Source organism: Parasteatoda tepidariorum, chromosome 4 (assembly GCF_982258835.1).
Source record: "Parasteatoda tepidariorum strain Cologne lab strain chromosome 4, Ptep-v5.0, whole genome shotgun sequence".
In the NCBI taxonomy this organism is placed as follows: Eukaryota; Metazoa; Arthropoda; class Arachnida; order Araneae; family Theridiidae; genus Parasteatoda; species Parasteatoda tepidariorum.
This window is the reverse complement of record NC_141758.1, coordinates 101,560,893-101,578,306: the sequence shown is the minus strand read 5'-3', so window position 1 is coordinate 101,578,306 and position 17,414 is coordinate 101,560,893.

Here is a 17,414-nt window from a genome sequence, read left to right as displayed (position 1 = left end):
CAGATTTAACGTGCATCAGTCACCATTTACAACACGGGGAGTCTTCGGCCGGCGGGGATCGAACCCACGAACTCTTGGACATGGGCCCAGTGCCCTACCAACCAGGCTATCCCGGCCTAGGAAATATAGATTATAGTTTTCCAATGTTTCTCGTTAATTGTTACGTGCCAAATGCACTTTTTTTCCATCTCAGAAATAAAGAAGTTTCAAGCGCATTTAGAAACGTTGGAAACGTTATGTCTGCCAACTATGTATGTTCACAGTAAATTGAGAACATTGAGTCAAATTTGAATTAAATCGGTTAAAAATCTTACCAGTTAGAGCGTGCTAGATATAGCGAGTAAGAGAAACGCAGTTACATGTAAATTGCGTTTAAAGTTTTGGAATCAGTAATCCATATAAATTAATACATAAAAATTTGCAACTAACTATAATGAATCAATACCAGGTCCATAAGATGCTTCTTCTCCATCATTTTCAGCAGTCTCAAGTGCCCTTTCTAACCCCTTTTGTTGCAGACCTATCCTCATCTGACCAATCATAAATTATTTGTGTAGCAGCCGAAATTCTGAGCTCATCTTTACTTTGATTATATTCTTTATCTGCTGAACCTATATTTAAATCGAATTGTTACGAAACTGTTAATAACACTTTGCAACCTTCATTAAAAATTATTATTTCAGCTAAATATACGTTGCACCTTCAACGATTTATGTTGAAAGAATCATTAATTTTTTTTCATACATAATTTAAAGACATTATATCAATATAATAGTTAAAAGGATATATTTTACTAAAATGTTTTGATAGGAGTGAAAAATCCTTTTATTAACTGAGGCCACAAATTCACTTTTTCATGCATGTTACAGCGTGTCCTGCGTCGCTTTCTACACTTGTGTTACTTTTAAATTTTTACGAAAATCAATTCAATATTTTTGTACAATATTCTTAAAAGGATAAATTATCAAAAAATGCAATTTTTTTTTTTTTTTTTGAAAATTTTACTGTGTTGTTCCCTCTTTAATTCTTTTGTCTCATCAAGCTGATAAAAGGCAAGGCCACATGATGTCTGAGTTGCTAAGGAAGAATTTTACCTTGTCTTGTCGACTCAAAAAAATGTTCTAGATATAGATTAACGGAACAAATGGGTTCAATTATACAACTTAACATTTTCATGAGCATTGATTGTACATATAAACAACAGCATGAAATGAAACGAACGAAAGAACTATTGAGCAATGCTAATATCTCACTTCGTATTTCGATAACATAATCTAGATTAAAAAGAGAAAAAAATATCATCATTGTATTTTCACTCGTGATGACTCCGATAAAATAAAAGACAATCTTGAGTTATCGATTATTGTCACATTAACTTTCGTTCCAGATTAAATCAATGTTTCAAATTCAGGAAGAATATATACCTAAACGATAAAAATCAGAAAGGCTTCTTCCTGATCTTTATCGATTAAAAAAAAATACTTACTCTATGTGTCAGACTATATAGGAAACATAAATAAAAGGGTTAAGCCCTTGGATTTAAAGCTAAAAAGAAACATCACCTTTATATAATATGAAATTACATTAAAAAAAGAAGCAACAATAATGGTTTATTATATTTTTATATTTATAATTATTTTAATTAAATATCGCCAAACAATAAACTCAATCGACTTCTTCCTTTTAACTATACTAAAAATAATTTTAGTGTCAAGTGTTCAGACAATAAAGAGAACAAAAATGCTGTTGAAAGGTAAGGGATATGATGTGGACACTCAAAATGCGTGAGAGAGCTGTCTGCCTTTTCCACGAAATATTGAGCTGATAACACCATCGATATCTTTTTCCAAAGAACCAAAAATGATCAAGTGGAACTATCCTTCTTAAGTGGAAGTAGTTCTATCCTTTTGATTGAGAAGATTTCTGTGAAAGTTAGGCTACGCGAAAGGTGGTTTGATTCGATCACTGAAACTTCATAGAATAAAAGTTAGGAGGAGAATCACCCTGTAAGAAAACGAACTAACGACAAATCTAGTGTTGGAGACAATACCCCACCTAGACGATATAATATTTATTTATGTTACCTGCCTTCAATCTAAGTTGTTTCATTTAAGTTACTCATCCAATTTAAAATGTTTTATAGCCTCTCCTGTCCTACAGGAGAGGTCATGAACTTCAATCACTTGATGGTTTGCGCATTCCTGAGCGACATTACTAATTCTTAGATCATTGACAAGCAACGTTACTAATTCTTAGGTCATCCCTAAGCAACATGACTAATTCTTAGATCATTGACAAGCAACATTACTAATTCTTAAATCATTGATAACTATCACATGAAGGTTTCTTAGTACCGGTCTGCTGGACGGAAAATGACCCGTGAGGCCATCTCCTCGACAAAAGAAAAAATATTTTGTTTACTTACGTTTATTTCCTCTTTATTTTATTTTCATTCTGTTCTATGATAAATTCTAGTAAAAGCACAAGGAAGAAAATATCTATATTAAGAATGCATTGAAAGGAATTTATGTAGTGATTATACGAAATAACATGGATTCAGGCTGCGGTCAGTGTGTGGGTGGGTGACCACTTGGATCAGTCTGCGAGCGTGTGCGGTATTGGTCCTCGTTAAACTGTTCTACCGTAAAGTGCTCAACTTCGCTTGCAGGTCGTCGGGCTACCGAAGCGGGGGTGCCATCCCCGCTGCAGAGGATCAAAATTGTGATGGCATGTCTTCGGATCATCCTCAGGGATGCTTCCCAGACCGTCGCCAATAGCCCATAGTGCAGCTCTAATGCGACGTAAATGAACTACAACAATTAGTAAATTTTTTCTATTAAATTTAAAAGCATTAATGCTGCATGTCAAAGATATAAATATATATTATATTCAACATAAAAATAAATTTTAAAAAAAGTTAAAACATTTTTCATATCATAATTTTCTTTAAGGGCTAAGAAAAATGTTACATTCTTTGTCCTCAGTAACACTCTACATTTTTTTTTAAATCAGCCAATAAATTTTTGTCATTAAAATGAAACAAATAACTGAACAATTAAAGAAACATTATTTTTAAAAAAATGAAGAAAAAAAAACGATAACTTACCATTTACTTAGTAGTAGTTATGCTTTTTACCACAGTGGGGCGCTCTATACATTTAGTCAGAATGTATTTTCATTTTGCCACGTTTAAAATAATGTGTCGCTTTTTACACACTTTATCATAAATATGGAAACTCTTTATATATGGTTATTTTGTCTGATTCAAAGCCACATACAAAAATACATTTTTTTCTGAAGCATATATATCATTCATATTGTGAGTATAAAATTATCGTATCTATTGAAAAATATTTATAAAGAGAAAGATTGTTTGTGATTTCATGACTTAAATTTAACATATCTAAGATGATTTATATTTTCAATTCATTTCTTAAATCTATTTGAGCATCTTATCAAGTACATTTCTACTAAATAGGATCTCATAATTTAATTTCGTAGTAACACGATGCTTGCAGCATTCCGTATTTTGTGCATAAATTTTAATATGTAGAGTATGTGACACTTACCATCACATTTAAAATATTATAAATAATATGGAGAAAAATAATATTTCAAGAAAAAAATACTTAGAAAGGGAGCAAAAGTAAACACAATAACAGACGAAATTATGATTGAATACCTGCAAGCGACGTCACATGTGGGTAAATCATGTAGCACAAATTTGCAGCCAATCAGGTTGAACACACACGCATGACGTCACTTGTAGGCAGATCCGAAAATTTATTCTGAAAATCGATAATAAACCAAATCTAATCACTGTAACATTAACACGCTATGCTCCAAACACGTGATTAGGAACAACCATGTGATTTCAAAGGTATTCTTACTGAGTTGCAAATAGTACCTAATTCAATTTTGTGATCTAGAAACTTGTTGTTTTAAATTTTAAACATATTTAAAATATTTCGAAAAGTCACTAACTTGTTGAACTAGTAGGCGATAACAATTTTTATTTATTTTGAGGCATTAAACTATTAAAAATTTGCAGCTAGTGGCACTTTTAACAAATCATCAAATACTAGCAATAAAAGAATACCAGTTTATTTTTTTATACTTGTAAGTAGCTCCCAAAATGGTGGGAGCATACTACTGATCTAAGCTCTAACAATAATTAAATTTTAATTTAATCACGATGAAATTTTTAGAATGAATATTTAATTCTGTCTACTGACAAGAATTAATATAAATTATTTCGAAATTCTTCAATAAGTACGATAAAAAAAATTGTTCAAGAGGCCAATTTGGAACATTCGTGATGTTGATTGAGCCAATGTCATACCTTGATTTTTGCAAATAAAAATGAGCGAACAAAGTGTTTCTATATTAGACGATTGCTTGATAATATCCTTAACATACAACAGCACTAGATTAAGTTATTTTTTACTGAGTGAAACTTTTTTATAAAATGCCTAAATCTTTTCTAAATGAAAATTTACAATTTTGCAGAATAACTCTGTTTTATATAAATTAACTTATAGGTGCTTTAAACTCATTTAAACATACTTAATATTTTTTGTAAATTGTTAGAGGCTCCACCACCTGCTTGTTTCGCTCTCCAACCCCTATATGTGTTTTTCATTCATCATTTTTACCCTTTGAAAAGTCTATGTTTTCTACAAAAACAAGCAAAATATTTTTTGTAAATAGTTAGAGGCTCCACCACCTGCTTGTTTCGCTCTCCAACCCCTATATATGTTTTTCATTCATCATTTTTACCCTTTGAAAAGTCAATGTTTTCTACAAAAACAAGCAAAATATTTTTTGTAAATAGTTAGAGGCTCCACCACCTGCTTGTTTCGCTCTCCAACCCCTATATATGTTTTTCATTCATCATTTTTACCCTTTGAAAAGTCAATGTTTTCTACAAAAACAAGCAAAATATTTTTTGTAAATAGTTAGAGGCTCCACCACCTGCTTGTTTCGCTCTCCAACCCCTATATATGTTTTTCATTCATCATTTTTACCCTTTGAAAAGTCAATGTTTTCTACAAAAACAAGCAAAATATTTTTTGTAAATAGTTAGAGGCTCCACCACCTGCTTGTTTCGCTCTCCAACCCCTATATGTGTTTTTCATTCATCATTTTTACCCTTTGAAAAGTCAATGTTTTCTACAAAAACAAGCAAAATATTTTTTGTAAATAGTTAGAGGCTCCACCACCTGCTTGTTTCGCTCTCCAACCCCTATATATGTTTTTCATTCATCATTTTTACCCTTTGAAAAGTCAATGTTTTCTACAAAAACAAGCAATATATACAATTTTTATATTTTTATATAAAAACATTTCGTCGATTTATTAATCATAACGAAATGAACGATTACCCGAATTTAAAAAATAATCATTCATAGTTGAAACAAAATTAAAATAAGTATTACAAAATGTGTGATTTAATAAGAAGAAATAAATTAGAAAGAATTTTACTCGTTAGCGAGACTTACTACAGTTCACATGAAGAATTTTTCTCTCTCTTGAATGTAGATTTTTTTTTAAAATTTCAAAATAAATATTAAAATTTATAAGTGACAAAATCATATTGTCTTTCATTGTTACTTTAGGCATAAACTTCAGCGCGAGTTAAAAAATAATATCTCGAGAGAGATAAAATATTTTTTTTTCTGGAGTAATAGATAAATAATCAATATTTAAAGTGAAAAAAAAAGGAGAAAAAATCTACGGAAGACGCACTTTAAATTCCATAACTTTCAAATTAATCGGAATTTCGATAGAAAGAAAAAACGCGTTCAGTTAAGAAATGAAAATTACTCTTTCTGCACATTAAATAACTCTGTAGCTGCATTTCAATGGGTCGACTCAGAGGCTATTTCTTAACAATTTGAACGAATTCTTGAACTAAATATCGAATGTTAAACTTTTTTATTCATTGCTGAAATTCTGCCACCTCTTGGCCAGCGGAAGGTATTTTATTTCTCTTCTACCACCCAAAATAACCAGATATAAACTTACCTACCAACCACCTAAGAATTCTATCCCAGAACTTAATTACAACCGGGTAATTTCAAGTACCATAGCCAGACTATACACAGGACACTTTAAAGGAATGAAAATATTCCCTAATAGGTCATATTTTTAATTGTCCTTCTACAATGGCTAAACTCTACAACATAGACCCAAACCCCACATACTATCAACCGCTCTATTTGCCGAAGGTGTTTGACATTGCCAGAACTGTTTCGGATGCCTTCGGTGCTATTCGATTCTTCTGCACTTCTTGGTCTAGATAACAACATTAAAAAAAAAAAACATTATTTATTAAGTGAATATTATAATAGTGAAAGATAAATACTAAATACACTTAATTATACATTTGAACTTTCGGCTATCAAAATATTAAATTAAGCAGAACGTTATTCTTTCATGAAATGAAACTGCATTGACACACATATTTTATCTTTAACCTAATCTAAATTTATATTGATACACTAAGAATAATTTTCAAGGAGCCCTTGAATCCGACGAAATATTAAAATATCTCCGACGTCATTCTTTATTATCATTATCAGAAACGTGACGATGTTAACCGGTTCCATCCAAACTAAAACCTAGAAAAGTACCTTGGATAAATTTTTAATCTCATCTGCTTGAAAAAAAAAATTATATTATTTCCCTAAAAATAATAGTAAATTGTGTCAATGATTCACCAGCCATAAAAAAAAAAAACATTTTCCAAAGATTATCAGATCTTTACAAATGATGTATTTTACGTAGTAGTCAAAATCCTTTTAAATTAAATGAATTGAACCAAATGAATTATGTGAAAACGTTTGTGAAACAATTTTCTTTGCGGATCGTTTTTTGTGCACTTAGAAGAATGCCAAGACTTATATCTTATACATATATTTAGTTTCTGGATTATTATTATATTGTTTTCGTGGGCCATTTAAGGCAAGGAGTGTGATTGTTCTTGTTTTCCAGTGGCGCCATCTATGGCCGAGAATTCAACTTTTGCAACACCCATACGTCACACCCGTTGATAGGGCTGACCCATTCATACACCTATTCATTCATCCACAGATCGCAATTTTGACCTGAACCAGAGAACGATCAATCTCCAATTTAATACCCACAGAGGTATAATTTTTTTTTAAATGAGAACATGGAGGACTTTGTGACCAGACAGTTTCAACGTGCATCAATCACCATTTACTACACAGGGAGTCTTCGACCGCCCGAATTCAAACTCCCGTTCTCACGAACGTCAGTTCAGCGCCCTGCCAACTGCTCTATCCCGGCCATTATCTAATATATATAATTCTCTTACGTGGCTCCCAAATTTTGGCTGTATTTCTTTTCCGCCGGTGGCAACGTTTGCTTCGTTTTGTTTACGTTACTATTTCTCTTACACGGCGACAAAAAAAAGCTTCATTACAACTCCCCGAATGGCACCGCTAGAAAATCAACCAATGATTGCGGTTAAAAGTGTCACATGCCAAATCTAGTTGAGGTGGCTCAACATATAGCGCTTTTAAAAACGGAAACTGAAATAACCAGAGAGCATCAGCTGCTGCAATCTCATACTATTAAGCTTGGCAGAAGTGAGTAGTCTTTGTCGATAGATCTCTATTTTAGTATTTTGTCGAAAGCGCTTTTTTTCACAAATTTATATATTACGAATTTATTTGACGATTTTTGATTTATATCACGAATTATACTATAGCACATTTCTAATAGGTTTAACGAATTACATGTCATTTATTTGAATTCAAATTCATTTTAATGACTTAGTATTTACTAAAAAGATGTAATTTTTTTAAAAAAAAAACGTTTTTATATGGATTTCAATGATTGTTTTGAATTCTTAGAATTTCGTGCATTAGCAATGTACCTAAGTTAGTAGCGAGCGAAGCGAGCTTGGTTTGCGAAGCAAACCATATAAGATTGCGTAGCAATTTTCGGGGGTTGGCGAGCGTTAGCGAACAAGGGGCACAGCCCACTAGTTATAAATATTATTTACAATTATACAAATTTAAAAAGAAGAAGCAGTCTAAATTTCTACTTCTGGAGCCAAAATGATTTCTATATTCTATACACATCCGTCCGTAATATATCCTCACGTTAGAGTCCTCTTTTTAACTCCTCTTCTATCCTACGATAGGGAAACGACACTTCCCATGTCCCTAACCCGTTTAACCCCCCGTTTAAGGATTATTCAGATGGAATCAGAGTCCCCCCTCCCTTGCAGAGTTAATCTTGTGTAACCTTCTTTCTCTGGTCGTACAAGTGAAACCTAAAATAACAATTGTAAACCTATCCCTGCACAAAATAACGAAAACATGCGTACATCTCCATACTCAAAGAAATTGACCTCATCATACATCAATAATAATAAAAATATACTTTAGATATACTTAACAAACTAAACAAAAAAATTTTAAACCTAATATAAAAGCACCTAAATTTTTTAAACTCAAAACAATAAAATCACATTTAACAGGCATAAATAATAAAATATCCATGCATAAAAATCAAAAAGATAGTAATTGGCACACAAAACTAAAAGTCCAAATTGCCCGAATGTTCACTCTTTCAACTTCATTGACCTAATTCCAGCGAACTCATCCCTTTTGACATACTCCCTCTCTAGACCAAGCTCCCTCTATTATCTCTTTCACTTGGCTAGTAAATTCTTTTGTCCTAGTTTTTCACTCAGCATCCCCTCGTTAAAAAATAAACTCTTATTTTCCCCTGCAACGGGTCGGTTTTAATTTTGATATCAGGAATGTTCGAATTCGCAGTTATGCACACCTTCTTCAGTCATTTTAGAACTTTTTCTCCCCCTTTAAGCCACGGAGGTTTGGTTCAATCGTGTCCATAATTTTTCCATTTCCTTCCTGAAGGGCAATTCCACCCTTCTCGTCGCGTTAATTGGACATTTATCATTCACTTCCATCCCTCGCTAACCAGAAATCTCTTTGATTTTATTATAGTTTGTCAACGGTAAGAACTCCCCCCGCCACGAAGTCTGAAGCCGTCTGCTGCTATGAAAACAAGAATAGCTTATTTCAGGGAGGGTAGCTTCTCTTCCCTCTAGGACTAACACAGTAGCTGGAAGAGATTCCCTTTCACCCACCGACCGGTTCCAAAACCTGTCCTAAACAATGACCCCACACCTCTGCTTGAACTAGATATGCCTCGTTACCATAGTCACCGCCACGGTTCCAGACGAATGGCTAGGGGAGTTCTTACTTTAGACAAACTGTACTATCCTTCCTCGTTCCATGGAACATTTCTTTTAACATCTTGCCTCATCTGACTTCGTAACTTAAAATATCGTCTGCACTGCACTAACTGATTAGAATATTTGAGGTCACCCTTTTGAACTATTAAGATTGTAACTTAGTTTGTGAAAATCTAATTATTGCAACAAAAGTTATTTAAGGTGATATATTTTTCCTTTTGTGCGATGCACAAATGCATTAAAAACTCATAAGTTTATGCAAAATGTACCAGGTGTTCAAATGATTTTACGTTACTCCGAAATGGAGCACGGATCTTTCGGTTTCACTCTCTTAGGGGTCAGATATTTTGCCTCTCTTCATGCCTTTCCCATTGTTTTAAATTCGTTTACAATCGTCCTGCTCCAACTATTTTCAGTAAGTAGCAAGAAATATATTCTGAAAGAATTTAAATCTTGGAGAAAAAATCTTTGTGTAGGAATATAGAATGTGTCACTTAAGAAAATTGATACTTGACGGGCTTGGCTTACTCGAAATAGAATAGAAAGAACAGTTGCAAATGTAAACAAATGCCACGTTTCAGCAACCAATCAGAATCTAGATACCCACACTACGTCCCTTGGAAAGCATCCCATTATACATTTGTTTTCATAAAGGTGAAAAAATCTTGCAAAATATGCGATTTTTTTTTGAAAAAAATAATACTTTTAAATAAATTTTTTTAATAAAAAATAAATTTTTTTAATAAAAATAAATTTTTTTTGATTTCTAAAGCCCCGCTAATTTTTTAAGGCGAAATGGTATAAATAGTTTAAAACTAATTATAGTTCTGCCTCTTAAACTGTGACGCTTTTCATTTTCCTTGGCGAAAGAAATTCGAAAAACACTATTAACAGCTAAGAAAAGATCAGGATAAATAAATAAAAGATAATTTCTTTAAATATGGAAAAATATTTCATTTCTTGAAAGCAACATTCATTATTTATATATAGAATGTTTCATTTTAAAATTACGAGTATAAACTCACACAATTAATTATATCATCATAATCTTTTCTTAAATGAAAGCAAGAATGATTTGCAAAGATTAGGGCTGATATGGAAAAGAAAGAAAGCACATGTGATAAAAAATAAGTGCGTATGACTTTCAAGTGGATGGTGTTGCATTTTTGGATAATATCTCGTGACGAAGCAATCTTGAAATCATGCACAAATTCTTGAGTCAGAGTTTTGTGAATGTGGATAATTGGGTATACTATAGCCTACGTCACAGGTTGTGTTATTCCTACTAAATTTAACCCATGAACGGTATTTTCTGCGAGCCTAACTTCAAGCCACAAATAAACAAACGAAGTGTTTGATCGTTTAAATAGCTGCTCGCCAGATTTTATTGCATTATAAAGAAGAGTAATTGATATTCGATTTTTGATTAATAATTGATTTATGTGGATAGTGGCATAGAATTTAGCATTGCGTCATGGTAAATGCTATTCCTACTAAGTGGAAGTAGTTGTGTTTTTTTTAATATTATACCCAATTTCACATTTTTCGCATTGTAAATCTGATAGTAAAATCAATTTGATACTCTCTAGAAAAGTAAAATATTTTTATTAGACTTTATTGTTTATAAAATTTGTAACAGTTTCGTATAATTAGATATGAATAGCAAATTAGTTTTCGATTTCTTTTTGAAGTTATACTTCTTATGTGACTTCCAACAAGGTTGCGTTAAACGTTTAACGCTACATTTTTATTGGCCGGGAAATCACGTGGTAGGATCGAGTTTTCCCTCATTCATTTCCATATTGTTTTGGTTCTCACTAGCATAAAAATAATAAAAGTATTGTTTTTCTATAAATATTTCTTTAGTTTGTTTTGATACACTTAGTATTTTTTATTTTCAAATCTAGTGGGTAACAATTGTAAAAAATGAGTGAAAACAATCCCACGGACGACGGATTTAAGGTTATGTCAAGGTACGTCTCTTGTGAATATCAATTGATTGTTTCTCTTTTGAAATTACATTATGACGCATTCACGTACATTATTAATACAAATAAATTTTCCAGGGCGAGACAATGAGGCTGATTCAAGAGGTCTAGGAGGGAAAAATGCACAATATTACCGTGATTACAGAGCACGGAAGCGAGCGGAGCAGGAAAAAGAGTCGTTGAATAGAACTAGTGATCCTTCTACGACTGCTGATTCTTCTACAATTAACATCGCAGGTTGCGAAGTTTAACTTCTTTCGCACGGACTATTTTCTTTTTTTTAAGTAGCTGTGTAGTGTAACAAAGATGTAAAAGATGTTTAAGAAAAATTTAAAGGGCTAACTAGCATTTCAAGACAAATATAGATGCTTTCGAATTGTTTAAAATGTTTGTAGTGCTAAGTTTATCCAGTTTGAGAACATGGCCTTTTTTAAATTATTAGAATTTATTTCGGTAAAACAAGTGAAGTGATTCGGACGAGAAGCAAAAGATTAGCTAACACAAGAAACTACTCACTTATACCAATTCTCATTTTCGAAGAATGGTTTACAAAGCAAACCTTATATGGTTTGCATAGCAATCCTCGGCGGTAGAAAAGATTCAGTAAGTTATTTAAGGTATCCAATTGGGTAAAAAACAGCAATTTCAATTTTTTTTAAAAAGAGTTTTATTATCTTATTTGAATTTTAATTCGGTTTCCAAAATCCTTAAATTTTTTATCTCTGATTTTAAGAGCGAAACCAAAAGTAAACGAAACTAAAATGTTTTTGTTATTCTTTGAGTATTTTAACCCATTTTTTTCTTCTTCTTTTTAATAAATTACACTTTTGTGTCAAATAAAATTCACTTTTAGAAATAAATTTTTGAACTACTAATTTTTTTTTTTTTTTTGGTCATAACTTTCTTACATTTCAGAATTTTCTTGCATTTCACAATTTTCACTTTTATTTTTAAAAATACTTTATACATTTTTAAACTTTATTTCAAATTTGTAATTTTAGGAATCCTGCTAACTATACTTAAAAATATAATTTTAATAACATTTTTTTTAAAAAAATAATCGGGTCGAAACCTGTTGGATACATTAATACATCACTTTAAATAAGCAAAAACTAAAAAGTAACGATTGCAATAATATTTAATTTAATGAAAGGCATTAAAATAACCACTGTTTAATGTTTTACGCAAATTGTTATAATGAAGACTAATATCATAATTATAAAAGAAACTGTTAAAATATCAAAATGAATTTTTGTAAGGCTATTAAATTAACAAAGCCCATATTTAAACATACACACTACTAAAAATTACATAATGAATTTCACAATCATGAGTAGCATACTAATCTTTAAAATCATATATATTTATGAGTGAGAATTCATAAGCATTCGGAGTTGGGTTTTTTTTTTTCTATTTCGTTAGTTTTTTCGTTCGTAAGTTTTTTCGGTTTTTTTTTTTTCAAATTTCTTCCAAAAGAAAAGAGTCAACCCAGATTAAGGCCAATATAAATTTCAAAATTACAAGGATACTCATCACAGAGTAAAGGATTCGCAGCCTTCTATTGACATAAAAAAATATGTATTAAAAAATATAAAAGATTTAGTAAATAATTGATTTTGGACACTAAAATTTTTTTAAAAATTTTGGAGATAATACTTTTTAGTATGTCAAGGCAAAATTGCCTTACAAAATTTAAAACATAAAAACGAGAAAATACAATTTTACACTCTCGTCAGGAAATGAGTTTAAAACTGCTGCACTAGTAAAAACAACTTTTTGCAATAAATAAAACCAAACCTGGCCAAAATATCCTGCAATACCAATACGTTAGAAAACAAGAATGGGCTCAACCTTTACCCTAAGTAAGGAAAATAGTCACTTGTCCAGCACAGCACCTGACCGACATCCGGTCTGTTACAGAAAAACATATCTAATAAGGTGTATGGGGACCGGGATAGCCTGGTAGGGCACTGGGCCCATTTACAAGAGGTCGTGGGTTCGATCCCCGCCGGCCGAAGACTCCTCGCGTATTAAATGGTGACTGATGCACGTTAAATCTGTCAGGGTCACAAAGTCCTCCAAGTTCCCATAACAAAACAATACCTCTGGGGGTACTGATCCAGGAGCTCCGTTGTCTCCTGGATTGGGATCAAAATTACAAGGATACGGAGCTGAACATTGATAGTCGTAAACCCAGAATTGGGTCGGCAGTTCAGCAACGGTTATAAAATAAAATAACAGGGTGTATGATCGCTTCTAATAACTACACAACTCTCGCTTCGGCTTTTCATACTGCTTACCTAAAGCCCTAAATTACCTAGTAAAGTAGCGTCACTCTTTTCCTTGCGACCTTCGCGCCGCTTTCGACTTTGATTGGCTGTAGCCGATCACATGGTTAAACAGTCGCCATTTTGTTGACTGGTCTGTGGTCTGAACGATGATGAAGTATCACTGCACTCAATCTGTTATTTCTATTTTCTCTTTACTTTATTTTGTTTGAAAACCTTGGAATGGGTACAAATCAGCCGCAGAAAAAAATATGCCTTATTAAAGCTTCAGTTCACATTCATTTTTAAACTAACAAGAACTTACACAGCTGATGTGCATTCCTAGTGTAATGGTTAGACTGTCCATTTTCTACCAGACAGGTCTGGGGTTGATATTCCAGTTGGGACGATTAAATTCTATTTCCAATTTTCTTTTCTAGAAAGGTTGATAACTATTTAGTATGTTTTATTCAATTTAAAAATTATTATTTAATTGAATATAATTTCTTTTAAAGTTAAAGAAAAAAAATTAAATTAAGTAAAAAAAAAATTATAATTTAAATTAAAATATTGTAATTTTTTTTTAAAATAACATATGTGTTTTAAATAAAAAAATATCTGCGAAAATTTCTTGTTTTTAAAATTTAATGTTAAAAAAATTTTTTAAATAAAAAATAATCAGTCATAAATTGAATAATACAAATGAAATAGATGTCAACACTTTTTGAAAAGAAAATTAGAGATAAAATTCAATCAGATCGGCCCAGGCGGGATTTGAACTCCGGACCTCTTTAGTAGGAAACAGACAACCGTTTTACCACAAATACATAACGGCTGGAAAGTTTTAGTTAGTCTAAAATAAAATGAAACTTAAATGGGGCATATTTTACCATAAGGCTAGATGTGGTGGCTGATTTGTACCTTATCAAAGGTTTTCTATCATGCTCTTTAATTTAAGCTTAACTTAGTTTTAATATGAATTTTCAAGATGCGCACTTCCCTTGTTAGGGAAATATGTGGCTTAAGTGAGAGGTTTTACGAAGAATAAAATATGATTTTCATACAAATTTAAAAACGGAGTTTTACGTTATTAAAATTAAAATGTTTATATATTTAAGAAAATTTTACTGCAAATAAAAACATTAACATAGAAATAAGGTTAAAATATGGTTTTAAATTTTCTTGAATTAATATCGATCCAAAGATATTTTTCTTTTCTCCTCTTTTCAGAAGCATCTGATCGAGCCCCAGATATGCCCAGCTCTGCGCACCACTGATATTTCGTAAAAATTTAATCCTACGTAACTTTTGATCTAATGATTGGATTTGTGGTACCTAGATTTTCAGATTTAATCATCATGATTTAAGAAATTAATATTAGATAAGTTACTTAACAAATGCAGATGACAATTCAAACTAAACCGATAAATCTCAGTGCTTAGGGACCTATACATCTTCAGGCTTGCTGTTATAAAGCATTTAGTACAAAGTAATAAAGCATTTTTTTAAGACTTCTAAGGCTATAACCTATAGCAGTCTAACTTCTCAAAATCATTAAGTTATTAAATTTACTCAATTAAGTCCACACTGAAACAAAAACTTTTATTTTACACTAGCTATCACAAAAATACATTCCAGGCTCAAGTATTTTTTTTAAAATCATTCTACAATAATTTAAGTATACTTTTATAACATTCAGCAGAATGAGCTAGACACAAAATTCTTTTTAGTGATTAGTTCAAACTGAAAAACGGAAATATGATAGTTGAAAAAATTAGTGGCAACACTGTTAAATGAGAAATCATTTCTTTACAGTATACATAGAATTTGACTAATATTAACTACAATTAAACAAAAAAAAAGCTTTTTTTTCCCCCCAAAACTATAACATTTCAACAATAGAAAAAAGTACAAAACTCATAGTAAGTAAATAATCCCTTAGAAAATGGATGCTGCAAAATTGACCCTTTCTTTTTGCTCAGTTTCTTATAACCTACAGCTTTCATCCATATATTCGACGCCTTTAACCATGAGTTAATATAGTCTTACCTTAGTGTAAATTGTAAATTATATGGCATGCAAAGCACTAGTTCTGAAACAATACTTTAAGACCGTTATTTTTAAATTTGCAACCTAATAGAATAACATACTTTTGTCAATGAAAAACTCATTAAACAATATATAATTTATAATAAATAATTCTTCGAATCTAAATAAAATTTAAAAACTAAAAAGAAAAAAGTATAATTTTTACACTTGACTTTGTAACTGATATAAATTATATTTAATAAAATAGTCAAGTAAATAATTAAAAAATACATTTAAAAAAAATTAGAACTAAACACAGAAAAACCCATGGAAAGATTTAAAAGGACACAAAACATAGTCTAGAGTTATTAGAAAGTAATTTACATAAACAAAACTACAAAAATCTTCATAAGCTTTAAAAGATTGGACAGCTAGTCAGCTTTTCATTTTGCTAACCAAACTTGAAGCCAATATGTAAATATTTGCTTCATCTATGCCTCATCATTGCTCTAACTATAAGCAAAAACCAGTTCTGAAGCCTGCTAAGAGGTTTCTTCCTATCTTAAACATACACAAAGCAGGGGAAGATCTCCTTATTGTGATCTGTGGCAGAATAATTGCGAAGTCTTGGCAACTTCCGGGTAGCAACGTGCAAGAAACTGGAAAACTCATCACAAAAAGGGACCAACTCAAAGGGTATTTATTCACTTGCAACTACCCCTGCGAAAACCTATACCTGTTTTTTTTTTTTTTTTAAAATTCCATTTAACATCAATTTGGCACCTTGGCGATAGTAGTTGGTGATCGTAGCAGAACACGATACGGAAATATCCTCCAAAGCAGAGTCTGATACATAACAGAACTGGTTGAATCTCTATCCTGGTTTTGGAGATCCCCTCAAGATGATGCAAATATTTACATTGAAAACAAAACAGATAGAGGCTTCGTCCCATTCCACTTGTGTTTTGCAGGCTTCTACAGTATAAATAACAAGAATTCATTTTTAAAAAATTTTATGGTTATAAAATGCTAAAATAGTAGATAATGTACTTTATTCTTGAAAATAACAAATAAAAGAAACACTAAAAATAATATTCTACATTTTATTGTTCACATAGAATAATACTAACTTAAGAAGCTTTCTAAGTGGAAAAAATTAGCAAAATAATAACCATTATTACTGTACCAGGACATGAGCATTCATAATGTTTTATTATGTTATTTAACATTTACATAAGTTCGATATTATAATAGTATCAGTCACTGTCAGATATTCACACTGGAATCTGATATAAATTATAAAAATTGATATTCTTGAGCCAGTGTTGGGGTTTTGGATGCCCTAAACTGGTTTTGGACAAGACGCGTGGGTTTTACTGTCTTTAAGTGTCCAAAACCCTGAACATTGGTGAAAGGTAAAAATTCTCTATGTGTAACCATTGTACACATAATAAATACATATATTAACAATTGTACACATAATAATTACATATATTAATATATATTTGATACTTTTTATACAATTTGCTTTAACTTATTAAAGGAAAATAATATTATAGGAAAAGATTTATAATTTTTGAAGCTCCACAACTCAATGAACAACAAAAGTGAATACCTCATCCTTTAAATATGAATAAATATGCTTTTAATACTGATAAATTATGTTTTTGCATAAGGATAAATAATGAAATATTAAAAATAATAACAAACTTTTTTAATAAAACAAAAACTTGTCTTCATTCTGTTTCTTGTTAAAAAATTAACCTTTATTTTTCTAAATATTTTTTTTTTAATTGTGACATAGCCAACTTTGAGCAGCTATAAGTGTTTATTTAGTTATAATTTATATTTAAAATAATAATAATAAAGTTA